The sequence below is a fragment of the Triturus cristatus genome, chromosome 7 (genome assembly GCF_964204655.1).
Source record: "Triturus cristatus chromosome 7, aTriCri1.1, whole genome shotgun sequence".
In the NCBI taxonomy this organism is placed as follows: domain Eukaryota; kingdom Metazoa; phylum Chordata; class Amphibia; order Caudata; family Salamandridae; genus Triturus; species Triturus cristatus.
The window spans coordinates 1,457,434,938-1,457,447,994 of record NC_140590.1 but is presented as its reverse complement, the minus strand read 5'-3'; the positions used below and the strand labels follow the sequence as shown (position 1 = coordinate 1,457,447,994).

Sequence of the window (13,057 nt, the reverse complement as noted above, 5' to 3'; positions counted from 1 at the left end):
CCCCTGACGAAATGTGAAATTGGAGTTAATGTGAGCAGTGGACATGCCAGTCTGTTAGTTGGATTGAAAAGGATTATGGGGGCTCGAAGAGGGAAGAATCTCTAGAAATGGATTAGGAAGATCATTGTAGTAAAATGATTTTTGGAATGAGTCAAAGGAGGGATAGGTGATGGGAAGAATTTAGAAGGAGATCATAGTATGTATGCATGCATGTATGTATGTGTATACACACACACAGCACAAGTCGGGGAGTACACGGTGTCCACCCACTATTTTCACAGGGTGGACAACGTCCCCCCCCCCCCTCCCCCCTGGGCAAGAACTTGGGTCCCACAGAAATATGCTTAACTTGTTCCGTGTAACTTTCAGACACCGGGACACATTCAGCAGCGTCTGCACGTTCCATTCCCAGCAGCAACGTACAGGCAGCGAGGGAGCTTTTTTTTTTTTAGTTTTATTTATTGATTTTGCAAAATCCTTACAGCATATACCATATACAACAACAAACCAACTTGGTGTATAGTTGCCAAATGTGCAACATCACATAAAATCATAACGGCCTTCCATATGCTTCTGTTTAGAGCACAGCGAAGTTCCCGCGAACCACAAAGTCAGGATTTAGGTAAGAGTAAACATTAAGATCTAATAATTCTAATTCTGACAGTGGCATACAATGACCTCTCAGGATACCCAACCAACTCACTCACCAGTCCTCCCGTAGCATCCAGTCGAGACGCACATCAAATCTCCACAATCAACAAGGCACACAGTCTCAGTGCTTATTGCATTTACCCCTCATCATCGGGTCCATTGGTCCTCTCCTGAGCCCAGGTAATAAATGGGGCCCATATAGGAGGGCCGAAGTTAAGAGGCCATCAGGCCTCCTGTTTTTTTTTAATCCTGACTGGAGGCGGCCTGGAACCTCACACTTAAATGTAAATGCCACAGAGGGCAATCAAAGGAACACAGCTTGTTCTCTTTACAGATACTTGAGAGGCATGCTTTTAGCCTTTGTTCAGTCCTTGTATGTAAGAGAGGCATGCACCGTAAGAATGTCAGGTGTGTTGGTCTGTCCCAGTATTAACACAAATAATTTCAATATCACCATTTGATTTCTTTTATAGTGCTACGCAACCCGCTGCAGGGTGTCAGAGATCTTTACGTAACATACTCATTATACATTGACAGTGAATCATGTACACGTGTAAATCAATGTACAAGATAAGTTACTTGAGACACGGTTAGAAGGTGTATGAGTCACATGTCCATAGTACACTGTGCTATACTACAAGGATTACAATTTATGAACTGCAGGTAACAAAATAATCTGTGTTCAAAGCTGTAACCCACTTTACTATCTACATAAAATAAAAATCTGTCATCTGCGTGCTGCAGATTGTGCTTTGCAGGAAATACATTCGCTTTCTATACTACTTTGATTCAAATCTGGGTCTTCAGAAAACCTAGATCTCTCCGGCAAGTGCATTAACCTCCAGAGTTATCTCACCATTATTATTATTCCCTGAGATTTACTGGGCACCTTTACAGCAGATATATCAACCCATAATTTTTTTTTTTAACTGCAAACTTTGCAACCAATTAAACAGAACAGATCTACTGCCATGCTTCTTCTTGTTGTCAATTTCTTTGTGACAGGGTTTAAAAAAATACATTTATTAGTTGAAGCACAGATTTTGCGTCGGGATTGCACCACTTTATTTGGCACAACTCTGACACCAAACCTAATTTGTTAAATCTCTTAATGTGCTTAAATGTACTCATGTCATACCTGATAAACATGTATGAGGACTTAATATCTGATGTAACTTCTTGTGATGTCACATCCAGTGAGGTCACTTTGTTATGTCACACGTCGTGACATCATGTGTTGTGATGGCACGCATTATGATTTCACTTGCGTGCTGCCTAACCTGGTTAGTCCCCCCACTTCTTTTTTTAGGACTTGTAATTATATAATTATATATCATATATATTTATACATATACATACACACACACACACACACACACACACACACACACACACACACACACACACACACTTCACTTATTATGAATTGGGAGTCGCAAATATTTTAAACTATGGGTATTTTGGAAAGAACCTGTACTTTATTTGCCACTCCCAATTTAGAATAACTGAAGTTTCCCTTTGAAGATCCAGATCAGGCAACAGAGGCAGTAAACAGCCTCTTTATACAGTGAAGCTGCTGAAGCATACATCAAACATATGGGAGATCCTGGGATCTGGGGTATTTCAAAGGAAGAAACAAGATAGTAGTCCCCATTAAAAGTAAAGCATAATAATAATTTTTTTTAAAGCTAGTAAGCAACTGGTATAAAGCTCAGAAATGTTATCAGTAGCTGTGCCAGTGAGGTAAAAACACACGCGCGACACATACAAGAGTATGGCAATATGGGTGGATCACACACGATTTAAACACCACATGACCTGTATAGTCAAAATAAGGTAAATAACATGAGTTTTTCCATAAAAAACGACAGCGTTTTGATCCTCAATGGGGTATAGGATCATCATCAGGACTCTGATAATGGGGAGCCTGAGAAGGAGTTCAGGGTGATGTTTATCCACATGTGTAACAACAATGGAAAAGACACTGTATGCAATGTTTGGAGCCACCAATCCAATTCAGACCAAAAATTGGAGACCGATCATAAATCGCTGTAATATGTTGTAATGAAAGATGGGCCCATAATTGGTCCTTATCTAGTGAATGTGCAGGACTGATCGCCTTGAGGAGGCCAAAAGGCCTAGTGGAGGTGCCACAAGCCACCAGCCCGGGGAGCAATTAAGGTCCAGTCAGGATGGGGGCCTTGGTAAAGGCCCCAAGTGCAGAAGTAATCTCATGACTGGAAAAACCTGGGGACAATTGAGTGACAATGCTACAACGAGCGGTGTGCAAGTCAATATGAGACAAAGAAGCATCTCCAGCTGGTATGGGCCTAGATCAGAGCATACTACCACAGCAGTGTAAATGGAAAAGAAAAAAAAAGGCGCACCTTCGGCTATCCCCCTCTATTTTTAGGTCTCGCCTAGGCAGCGTTCATGCGCTCCTCTAGGAGGGCCTTTAGCCATCGGTCTTCACTTTTCAAGCACTGCACTCGTGCTTGTGGCGGGATCCACCTTGCGGGAGCAAGCAGCGGCGCACCACAAGCACGAGTGCAGTGCTTGAAAAGTGAAGACTGCTCTCCCAAGCGCGTGCACAGCACTCGCGGGCTCACCTCCTGCCCCCCCTCTCTCTCACAACAATTAACCTTCGTGGCTGCGGGCCTGCGCTTGTGTTTCAGCGCTTGTTTTTATTGTGACACAATCAGGAGCACTCACTCACAGGCTGACATTTAGTTTTGTGAACTTCACACTTAATGGAAACATGTGTCTGCTGAACTGTAACGAAAACATTCAATGTCACATTGAACTCTTGTTTTTTTTGCTTTGGAGAACCCCTACATCTAACATTTTATTGAACAAGGATGTTGCATTTGCATTTAAATGTCTTAATTGTTCACTCCCCTTATAAACTCCTGTAATGTTTTCTTGAGGGAGGTGCAGCATCTCCCGTCCCCCTACTACGAGCGCCCCTGAGCTCTGGTAAAAGGAAGACCTATTTATTTCCTCATATTAGGATGGCGAAAATCTCCATAAATGTTACAGGTTTGGCCAACAATTGTTGATCCTGTCCCACTGCCCCTGCAGAGGCACTGCGGGACGCCCTTTGTCCCGCATTTTGTTTCTCGAACAATTTTAATCCTCTGAAAGGATAAGCAGTTCACTTTTTACGCCTGTAATGAGTTATAAAGGAGGTACTAATATGGCAGAGTGGGAGGTGATGCAGCACAGGAGGGCTGCTGCACAAATGCAGGGTTAGGAGCATGTTAAACTACTGAGATGCAAATCCAGCTTCTGCCACTAAACGGTACTGAATGTGCAAATGAAAACCATGCTGGAGGCCTTTCCTGGGAGTATGCCCTTGGTGATGTTCTGGCTGCTGGGATATCATGTGAAGCTGTCCGAATTGCAGGAAGCTCTATTCAATGGTGCTGCACTAGGATTGCTTCCATGCTTTCGAAAGTTGGGGGGGGCGGGTGGGATATGTTATTTTGTTTGTTTCGTCTATGTGAAAACTGAATAAAGAGATATTCAGAAAAAAAGTATGCCCTTGGTGTTTACTTCTTCCATTATGACCAGTGCTATTGTATCGTTAGAAGTCAGGACCACTAGATATTGTGATACTGCTGTGGCAGCATTTTCCACATGGTAAGGCACTGTTGACACACAACTGCAGATATTAAAAAAATTGTTTCCATCTCAAAAGGATCAAAAGACATTAAAAATGTTGCACATCTTGTGGCCATACGGGAGCAATCCTTTCGTGAAGGTCGACTGGTCATCTTTAATTGATTTACTAACTGGTAACACTAAGACAGTGTTAAGATCTAAAACACGGATACTCGCAAACATTTTCCCAGAGGTCCAAAAGAATGTTCTGCGTTGTGACCGAGGGCCATATTGATGCCAGCAGGGTAGTGGTGAGGGACATATGGGGGGTGGGGGATGAAGTAGAAGGTTAGCACAAGTTAAGTGAAGCATGTACATAATGTGCACAGTGGGTCAGTTATTTTGAGGGTTTCATTCCAAAACGTCCCTCAACATTAAGCCCCTAATCTCTTGAAAAATCATACATTTGACAAAACTGTTCATGCTGTATCTAAGCTGCTATCCATATACCGACCCTTGGGTGAGAGTTCTTTGCTTGCTATCGTCACCTTTGACAAGTAATGTGTACGAAGGAAGTAACTGGAGTAGTGATTTAGAATGAAATAGAACCTTAGGCCTCACAATCCCCCTCGTGCCTTTAGTCTGAATCGTAAACATTAAGAGTGCTTAGACGCAGGGCTCAAACCTGGGATCGATACCAGCTTCTCTACTTGACTACACTGTGTGATCCTAGGCAATTGTTTTATTTCACTTTGCTTTGTTGTTTTTCGTTATCGCATGAGAGCACCATGGAAAGAAGTTCAGGATTTGTGCAGTACAAAACATAGTATTTGATTCAATAAACTATTATGTTACATGAATAATAACCTAGGCCACATCGAGGGTGCACATGACAATTAACTTGCCTCTTGGCTCACTGATGGCATCGTTGTCAGGGAGGGGAAGGCATGAATGTTTCCAAGAATATTTTTTTAAACTATCACAAAAAAAAAAAAGTAAATGCAGTGATGTACACTTTTTTGAATTTTGAATTTTTGCCTTTCTCAAACGTTAGCATTTTTTTTGCGCAATGTTTTTAAAATGAATGTGTTCCTAAAGTTAAGTGGTGCAGGCTCTTTTACTTCAGTTAATATGTGAATAAATACTTCTGGTTTAAAGCTTTCTGAATGTCACTGCTAAGTCAAATTAACAGCAGAACAGGTGGATGCATGCAAAGGTCAGGAGGGCGGTATGCGGCCCCCAGGCCCTACTTTGAGCATCTCTGGTCTAAAAGAAAAAAACAATTAAGTCATACTATCACAAAGCATGCTGCATTAGGCTACAACATTTTCGTTTTGTTGCAGCATAATTTAGTCAACCCTGCAACCTAATTTCGTCCTCCCCTGCCACATATTTCCAGTGGTCCTGACAGAGGACAAGGGGAGTTTATTACAGTAGTAGACCCAAGACTGCAGCACACTGCTACTTGCAACAAAAGTTAGACATTTACATCATAAAGTATTTTGGTCTCTACCATGAGAAGGGGCATTTCTCTCCCCCAGGTAATAACCAAATGCTTACTAGAAGCTTTTATATTAATTCGAAATACATCTGACTATTAGAACAAGCATTGGCATAGCCAATAGGTCTTGCCTTTGGGACCTTGTAAGTGTTTAGCCCAAGCTATTGGCTTTGCCAATGTCTTTAAGCTGTGTTGTGCAGCAGCATGCCTGCTGTGCAGCAGGTTGAAAAGTTATAATAAAGTTTAGAAATGCACTAACCCCCCTCCCACACACCAGTAGTAGCTACGCATTTTTAATTATCGTTTTTGTGAGCCATGTTCATTTGAATCTTTTAAAGTTTTTCCAAACAACAAAATATATTACTTTTAGAAAAACGAACAGATAAGGCCTACAAAGTGACCCCCGAAACAGGAATATAATTCTTGCATCTCTAGAGTAATAACGTGTAGCGTGAGTATTTCCTAAACCCCACTACCCAACAATCTCTGCCTAAATTCATTTGTGAGTCGATTATACCATCTGCAGTCATCGAGCAGTTAATTAAAGTGCATATGGCGCAGTGCAAACTTACAACTGATTGAGCGGTAGAAAGGGCACGTTTTAAAACTGAGCAATGCATCTAGAATGGAGGCTTGTAGTGCAGATGGCAGAGCCAGTAAAATGCAGTTACTGATAATCCAGCCGTAGGTCAAAATCGTTTCTCGGGCCACTTCTTTTAAATTATTTACAGTCGTTTAAGTGCATATGGTGTACATAATGTATAAGTTAAAAAAAAAAAGTGCCAGCCTCCATTCTAAATCAGGAACATAAGCATATTTGCATGCAGTGCTCGTAAAGGCCCCTTGAGTGACGTGCTTCCAGCTCAGTGGCCCACTGAATGGAAACAGCACATTTAAGACACAATTTTTTAAGAATTGTGAGATTCCGAAATAGAAAGGCGGGTCCGGCATCGGCCACGCCGAAGGTATGGCAGGCGTGCCGGCCCCCGATGACCTTACCGGGGCGGGCCTGTCGCGCGCTTGGAGGACGTGACAGGTGCGCCCCCGCCCTTAAATTGGGTCAAGGTCTGGGGGCGTGACCCGGAAGTAATTGAAAGCACTTCCGGGTCACGCACTGTGGCTAACGCCAGGCCAGTTAGAACTGGCCTGGCTGGGAACAATAAAAGGCTGGGGAGTGGCGGAGTCTGCCTCCTTGTTCGCCGCTCCCTCAGCCTGCCACTAGTCATACCAGCCTCGCTAGGAGGCTGTAATTTAATTTCTGTTTTATCATTTCAGGTGTCCTGGGAGTTCGATCGGACGTGGACTCGTGAGGGCTGGTGAAGGTGAGACAGAGCGGGAGTCGAGCAGCTAATCGTTACCCTGAACTCGGTACGAGGTGCAGTAAATTTGGAGTTGGCACTGGAGAAGAGTCCTGCTCCTGACAGAGGGCTACAGGGCGGCTGCCGAGGGCAGTGTGAAGAGCAGGGGACTGACAGTGTTAGGGGGCCCGATGCCTCGTGGTTGCGGCGCGCACAAGGGGTTACAACTCTCAGCAGGCTCGAGAGCCAGCGTCTGTACAGAAGACCTGGACCGGACCGTCCCAGCCGATAGGCACACGTGCAGCTGTGAGAATGCACCCCCCGCTCAGTTTATAAGTCAAATCAAGCTCTGCGTGTGGTGGGTGAGGGGCCCGATGTGTGTCTGGGAAATGCAGAGAGCTATTTGCTGGAGTCGTGCAAAGTGCTTTGAAGCATGATTTCTCAGTTGGGCCAGGAAAAGTGAATGCATCTTTTCACTGTCGAGCAGCCACCTCACCGAGCTCACCTTTAAAAGTACATTAATGGGCATGTTTAATGTTTATTGCCAGGGCTTTACTAAGCGAGATTGTTGTGTATTATCTCATGTACTGGCTGTGTCTTACGAAGGCTGGTATGGTACTGGGGAGGCATTCACGTTCGGATAGAACTCGTGCAGCCACCCCACCGAGCTCATCTTTAATGGGTATGTTTTGTGTTTTTTGCCAGGGCGTGACTAAGCCAGACTTCAAGGATTGTTTTATTATTTCCTGTACTGATTGTGGCTTACAAAGGCTGGTATGGTACTGGGGAGGCATTCACGCTCTGCTGGTATGTTTAGGCACAAGGTATTTAACATGACTAATGAGGTTTTTTCTTCTCCCAGAGACCCCTGTATCTGCTCCCTTGGCTACAACATGTAATCAAGTGACTAAGAGTTTGTTTCAGTTCTGAGACCCTGTGAGAGTATATTAGGCCGGTATAAATGTTTCAAACTTCCTTATTTTCAATTGTCGTGTTTCCCATAACATTTTGTTTGAAAAACAAAACCATGCCATTTATAAAGACGGATTCAATATTCATTGCGGGAGGTGAGCGCAGGGCACATACAGGGCGGGAGCAGGTCTGGAGGTGACACAGCTTTCCAAGAATCCTTTCCCAGGTGCTGGATCACATTGCTACTCCTAAGTTTAGCCGCCTAAAGCACGTGGGACCTTGGTCACTAAGTCTCCTGCAGGAATTGGGGACGATGCTATACTGGGGTACTTGTGCTTTATTTGTTAAAAATGTGCTTTGACCGGGGCTCAGTGGGGAATTGTGTTGGTACATATTTGAGGGTCAGGACGAGACCATGTAATTTGTAGATTGCTATCAAATAACCAAAACATATAATGAGCTTTAGGCACAGGATGTGATATGCCCATTGTGGGAATATTGATTTTCTTTGTATTACCCGGATTTGGATGTGTAACTGTGGGTGTTCTCTCGCACATGGCTTATTGCTTGTCCCTGGTGTGCCGTGCATACCTCTAATAACAAGTTTCAGGGAGGAATAGGCTTTTTAAAAAAAATATTTTATTGAGTTCTTGACAATCCATTCAAAACAATTAATACAATATATCAAAAATAAATACAGTGTACATAAGCAGAGAAGTCAGCCGGAGACATACAGACAACTGAACAAATTAAGATTCTGTCAAGAGACATCCAATTTTCATTCAAAATAAGACTCCCAAATTTTGGTGAATTTACGCATTGCCCCAGTCCTTTGAGCAAACATACATTCGCTTTTCCTAACTCTTAATTTTTTGATAACATTCATCTACAGTTGGAACTGTATCTGACTTCCAGTACTTAAGAATCAACGATCTGGCCACTGCTACTAATCTGTACAAAAGTTTCGCTACAGAATCCACCAGATTAAGCTCTGAATCAAATCCAAATATTATTAAATTTTCATAACTGGTAATTGTAAAATGCAGATGAAGAGAAAACAAAGAAAACAATCCTTTCCAAAATGTCCTAATTTTGGGACAGAAGGCCATTATATGGGACCAATTAGCCAGGTCCGGTTGAGAACATTTAAAACAGGAAGGCGACGTAGTGCTATACATTTTGGCCATAGTTGCAGGAGTATAATATAGAAGCCACTTACTAAAGAAAAGCATTCGTCTCCAGTCGGCCCCTCTCAAAACCATGAAATTAAATTTATTTAATGTTTTCCAACAGTTATCAGATAATTTAATATTTTCCTGTTTCTGCCATTTTTTCATTACTTTAATGGTAACATCCTCCTCCCTATTTTGCACTAGACTTCTTCTCCACTTTCCAGGGTTTTTAAAAGTTGGGGACCAAAAAAGATCATTTGTTAATTGTGAGGGTTGGCTAATCTGCACTACATCGAGTTGAGCCAGGGACTTGTACAGTACGACATATGAACCCATATGAAGAATATTTCCACCGATTGAGATAGCAATCTCATTTGGAGTCAGCCATATACCATCTTTCACGAAGTTCGATAAAGTTATAAACCCAGATCTGGCCCAGTTATGTATAGTTTCTGACCCCAGGTTGATCCCGAATGTAAAAGCAGCATCTCTCAGTGGAGTTGTTAAGTTCAGGGGGGGCAAGAGAATACCTTTTCAGCATAAGATCGCGTTTTTTAAGAAACCATCTTAGGACCTTATATCTCACTAGTTTAGGAGATTTGAATATCGAAAATGGAGAGGGAATTTTAGTCTCTTTACAGATTACGTCAAACATTTTTTTTATAAACAGTGTCTCTGTAGAAATTGAATGTTTAAATCTTGAAAGATACTGTGCGAAGTATGCATAATAATAGTCTTTCAAATTTGGCAGACAGAGGCCACCTTGTTCCTTATCTATATATAGAGTATTGATAGCAATACGAGGAGTCTTTTTCGCCAAAACAAAGGCTGAAAATAAAGACTCAACTTTTGAGAAAAAGGAGCCAGGAAGAACACAAGAAATAGTGGAGAACAAAAAATTAAATAAGGGAAGTACTGACATTTTAATTAATGCCACCCGGCCCAGAATAGATAGAGACAGTACATTCCATCGTGAAAACATATCACGAACCTTTTGAATCAAGGGTTCAAAATTCAAAATATATAAAATCGCGGACCAAGGACGAAAAATAGACACCCAGATACCTTTTAGGTCTATCATTAATACAGTTCTGAATATCAGGGTGTAGTTCAGAGGTGATCTCACCGTAAATTAAAATCTCAGTTTTCTTTTTATTAATTCGATACCCCCCCAGAGCTTCGAATTCTAAAAAAACAGAAAAAACTTGAGTTTGAGAATGCTTCTCAGGCTTCAACAGCAGCATTATATCATCTGCGTATAATTTTATCTTATCCATGCAGGGGATAGGCGGGAGAATATGCTTACTTTTTCTAAATTGCAGCTGCTAAAGGTTCAATAAAAAAAGCAAAAAGGACAGGGGACAGTGGACAGCCTTGCCTCGTCCCTCTATGCACCAAAATCGAGCCAACCATAGATGAATTAACAAGAATATGGGCTTTTGCCCCCTGATATACATTTTTAATTAAGGTAATAATTTGAAGGGGAAAACCAAATCTATGTAAAATAAAAAATAGTGTATCCCAAACCACCAAATCAAAAGCCTTTTCTGCATCAAAAAGAAGAACTAAGGCCGGTACCTTCCGTGTTTCAAAATAATCTAGAGCCTCAATAAGATAATGTGTATTTGTAATAAGCTGGCGGCCTGAAATAAAGCCATTTTGATCTGCATGAATCAAGTGCGAAGAGGCAAAATTAAAACGAATCGAGAGCAATTTTGTAATAATTTTATAATCAGAGTTCAATAATGTTATGGGCCTATAAGAATTTGGGTCTTTAGCATCCTTTCCTTTCTTCAAAAAACTGATCACTGTTCCATCATGGAAGGAGGCTGGAATTGAGCCACCCTCCAGCATAGAATTAGCTAATAAAAGAAGAAGCTCAGAGATAGTACTATAAAACGTAACAAAAAACTCGGCAGGGAATCCATCTGGGCCACAAGCCTTGCCGCATGGAAGATTTTTGATTACCAACTCTAACTCATCCCTCGAAAATGAAGATGCCATTGCATCTTAGTCCAAATGAGGGAGGATAGGAAGGCTATATTTATTTAGAAAATCCGCTAATCTCGGCTGATCCGTAATATGATGTGAAGTATAGGTATTCTCGTAGTGAGACAGCATAATTGCCCCGATTTCTCCCGTATCTGAAGAATCCATGCCACTAATTGGAGATTTAAGAGAACGGATTGAGCTAGTTGCAGCTCTTTCTTTAACCTGCCACGCTAGTAATTTACCCGTAAAATTACTGTGTTCATAAATTTTTTGAACTGGTCTACAAAAAATGTCCTCACTTCTTGTGAAGTAGTATGCATTCAGCTCTCGTTTTGCGGCGTATAATTGATTCTGCATCTTAAGAGAGGGCTTATGGTACATTTGATCTACTAACCCCTGTACTTTTTGCTGTAATTGATTCTTTGTATCTCTATAGATAGATTCCCTTGCATCCCTTCCTATAACTACCCCCCGAATAAATTCTTTCAATGAGTCCCATACAACATGAATAGGGGCTGTCCCCATATTTCGATCGATATACTCCCTGATCTCAATTTTAAGAGAGGTAACCCATATTTCATCGGCCAGGTAGGATTTATTAAAGACCCATCGTTTCTGGATATTCGTACTTTCATCCAGAACCAACTCCACCCCTAACATCGCATGGTCGGAAAAACCATTGTGTAACATCCGATGATATCGAGTTTTAAATTTTGAAGATACTAGAAAAAAGTTGATACGAGAAAATGACTTGTATCTTCCCGACCAGCAAGTATATTCCCTTTAATAAGGATTTAGTGAGCGCCAAGGGTTAATAAGATCAAATATCCTAGCGTTATTCATAATTGTCTGGAATGACTTTGGTTTCAACTGCTTTTTCCCACGGACGATAAGAGTCTAAACTTGGTTTCATAAGGATATTGAAGTCCCCTCCAATCACAATATCCCCCCCCAACCGTAAATAGGGACTGAAACATTTCATCATAAATTACCGGATCATCATTCAGAGGGGCATAAAAACGTACAAAGGTAATATACGATAATCTATTCTTTAATTTACATGTGGCCCAGCACCACCGACCCTGCCTATCCGCATCAGTTTGAATCATCTCCGCCTCCAATCTCCTATTGAGAAAAAGTGCAACTCCTCTCTGTGACTCAGAGAAAAAGGAAAAACCACGGTAAAAGGCCCACCCTTTAAACATAGAAAAGTTATCGGCTTTTGAGATAGGAATATGAGTTTCTTGCAAAAATATAACTGCGGGATTTTCAGTCAAAATCCACGTCTCAATTGCCCGCATTTTGTTTTTTATTATTAAGGCCATTCACATTGAAAGAGATAATTTTCAAACTTAATTTAGTCGTCATTAAAGCCAATACTTAGAATCAAAAACACATTATTCTTTCTTGTATCGAGTCTCTCTTTAAACCATCTTCACCCTGATCTACATTCACCACAAAACCAGTCCCAAAAGCCGCATTGTCTCTAGCCGTTACTGATACATTTTTTTTAAAAAAAGAACAAAAACACAAAACATATGTCAAGAACTTCAATTTCAACTTTTTTACCCACCCCTCCCCCATCCCCATCTGCAACCTGTGGCACCCTCATAACTCTGCTTCCCACCTCCCACGCTCGCCACAGGAACCTTCCCCTTAACATGAGGTATCCTGGAATGACACCCCCTCAACCCCATGGACCAAGGCCCCACCCCCCTAAAGCATTTATCATTCATACTTATATCGTAAAAAATATACAAATGCTCAATCTACGATTCAACCTAGCCATTTTGAATTCCATGAAGCAGCGCCTGTGCTCCTCTACATCCGATAACATGTAGAACTTCCCTTTGATCAATACTCTGAGTTTCGATTGTTGAGCAATCATTGCTTGGGCTCCCTGGGCTTTAAATAAATGTAAAATTTTA

General features: G+C 41.6%; 1 protein-coding gene across 4 annotated transcripts in view; it reads right to left on the bottom strand.

Annotated features, from left to right (window-relative positions):
• SGK2 (serum/glucocorticoid regulated kinase 2) overlaps positions 1-13,057 on the bottom strand; it is a 396,404-nt gene that overhangs the window by 227,648 nt on the left and 155,699 nt on the right. The gene's annotated exons all lie outside the window — the stretch shown is intronic.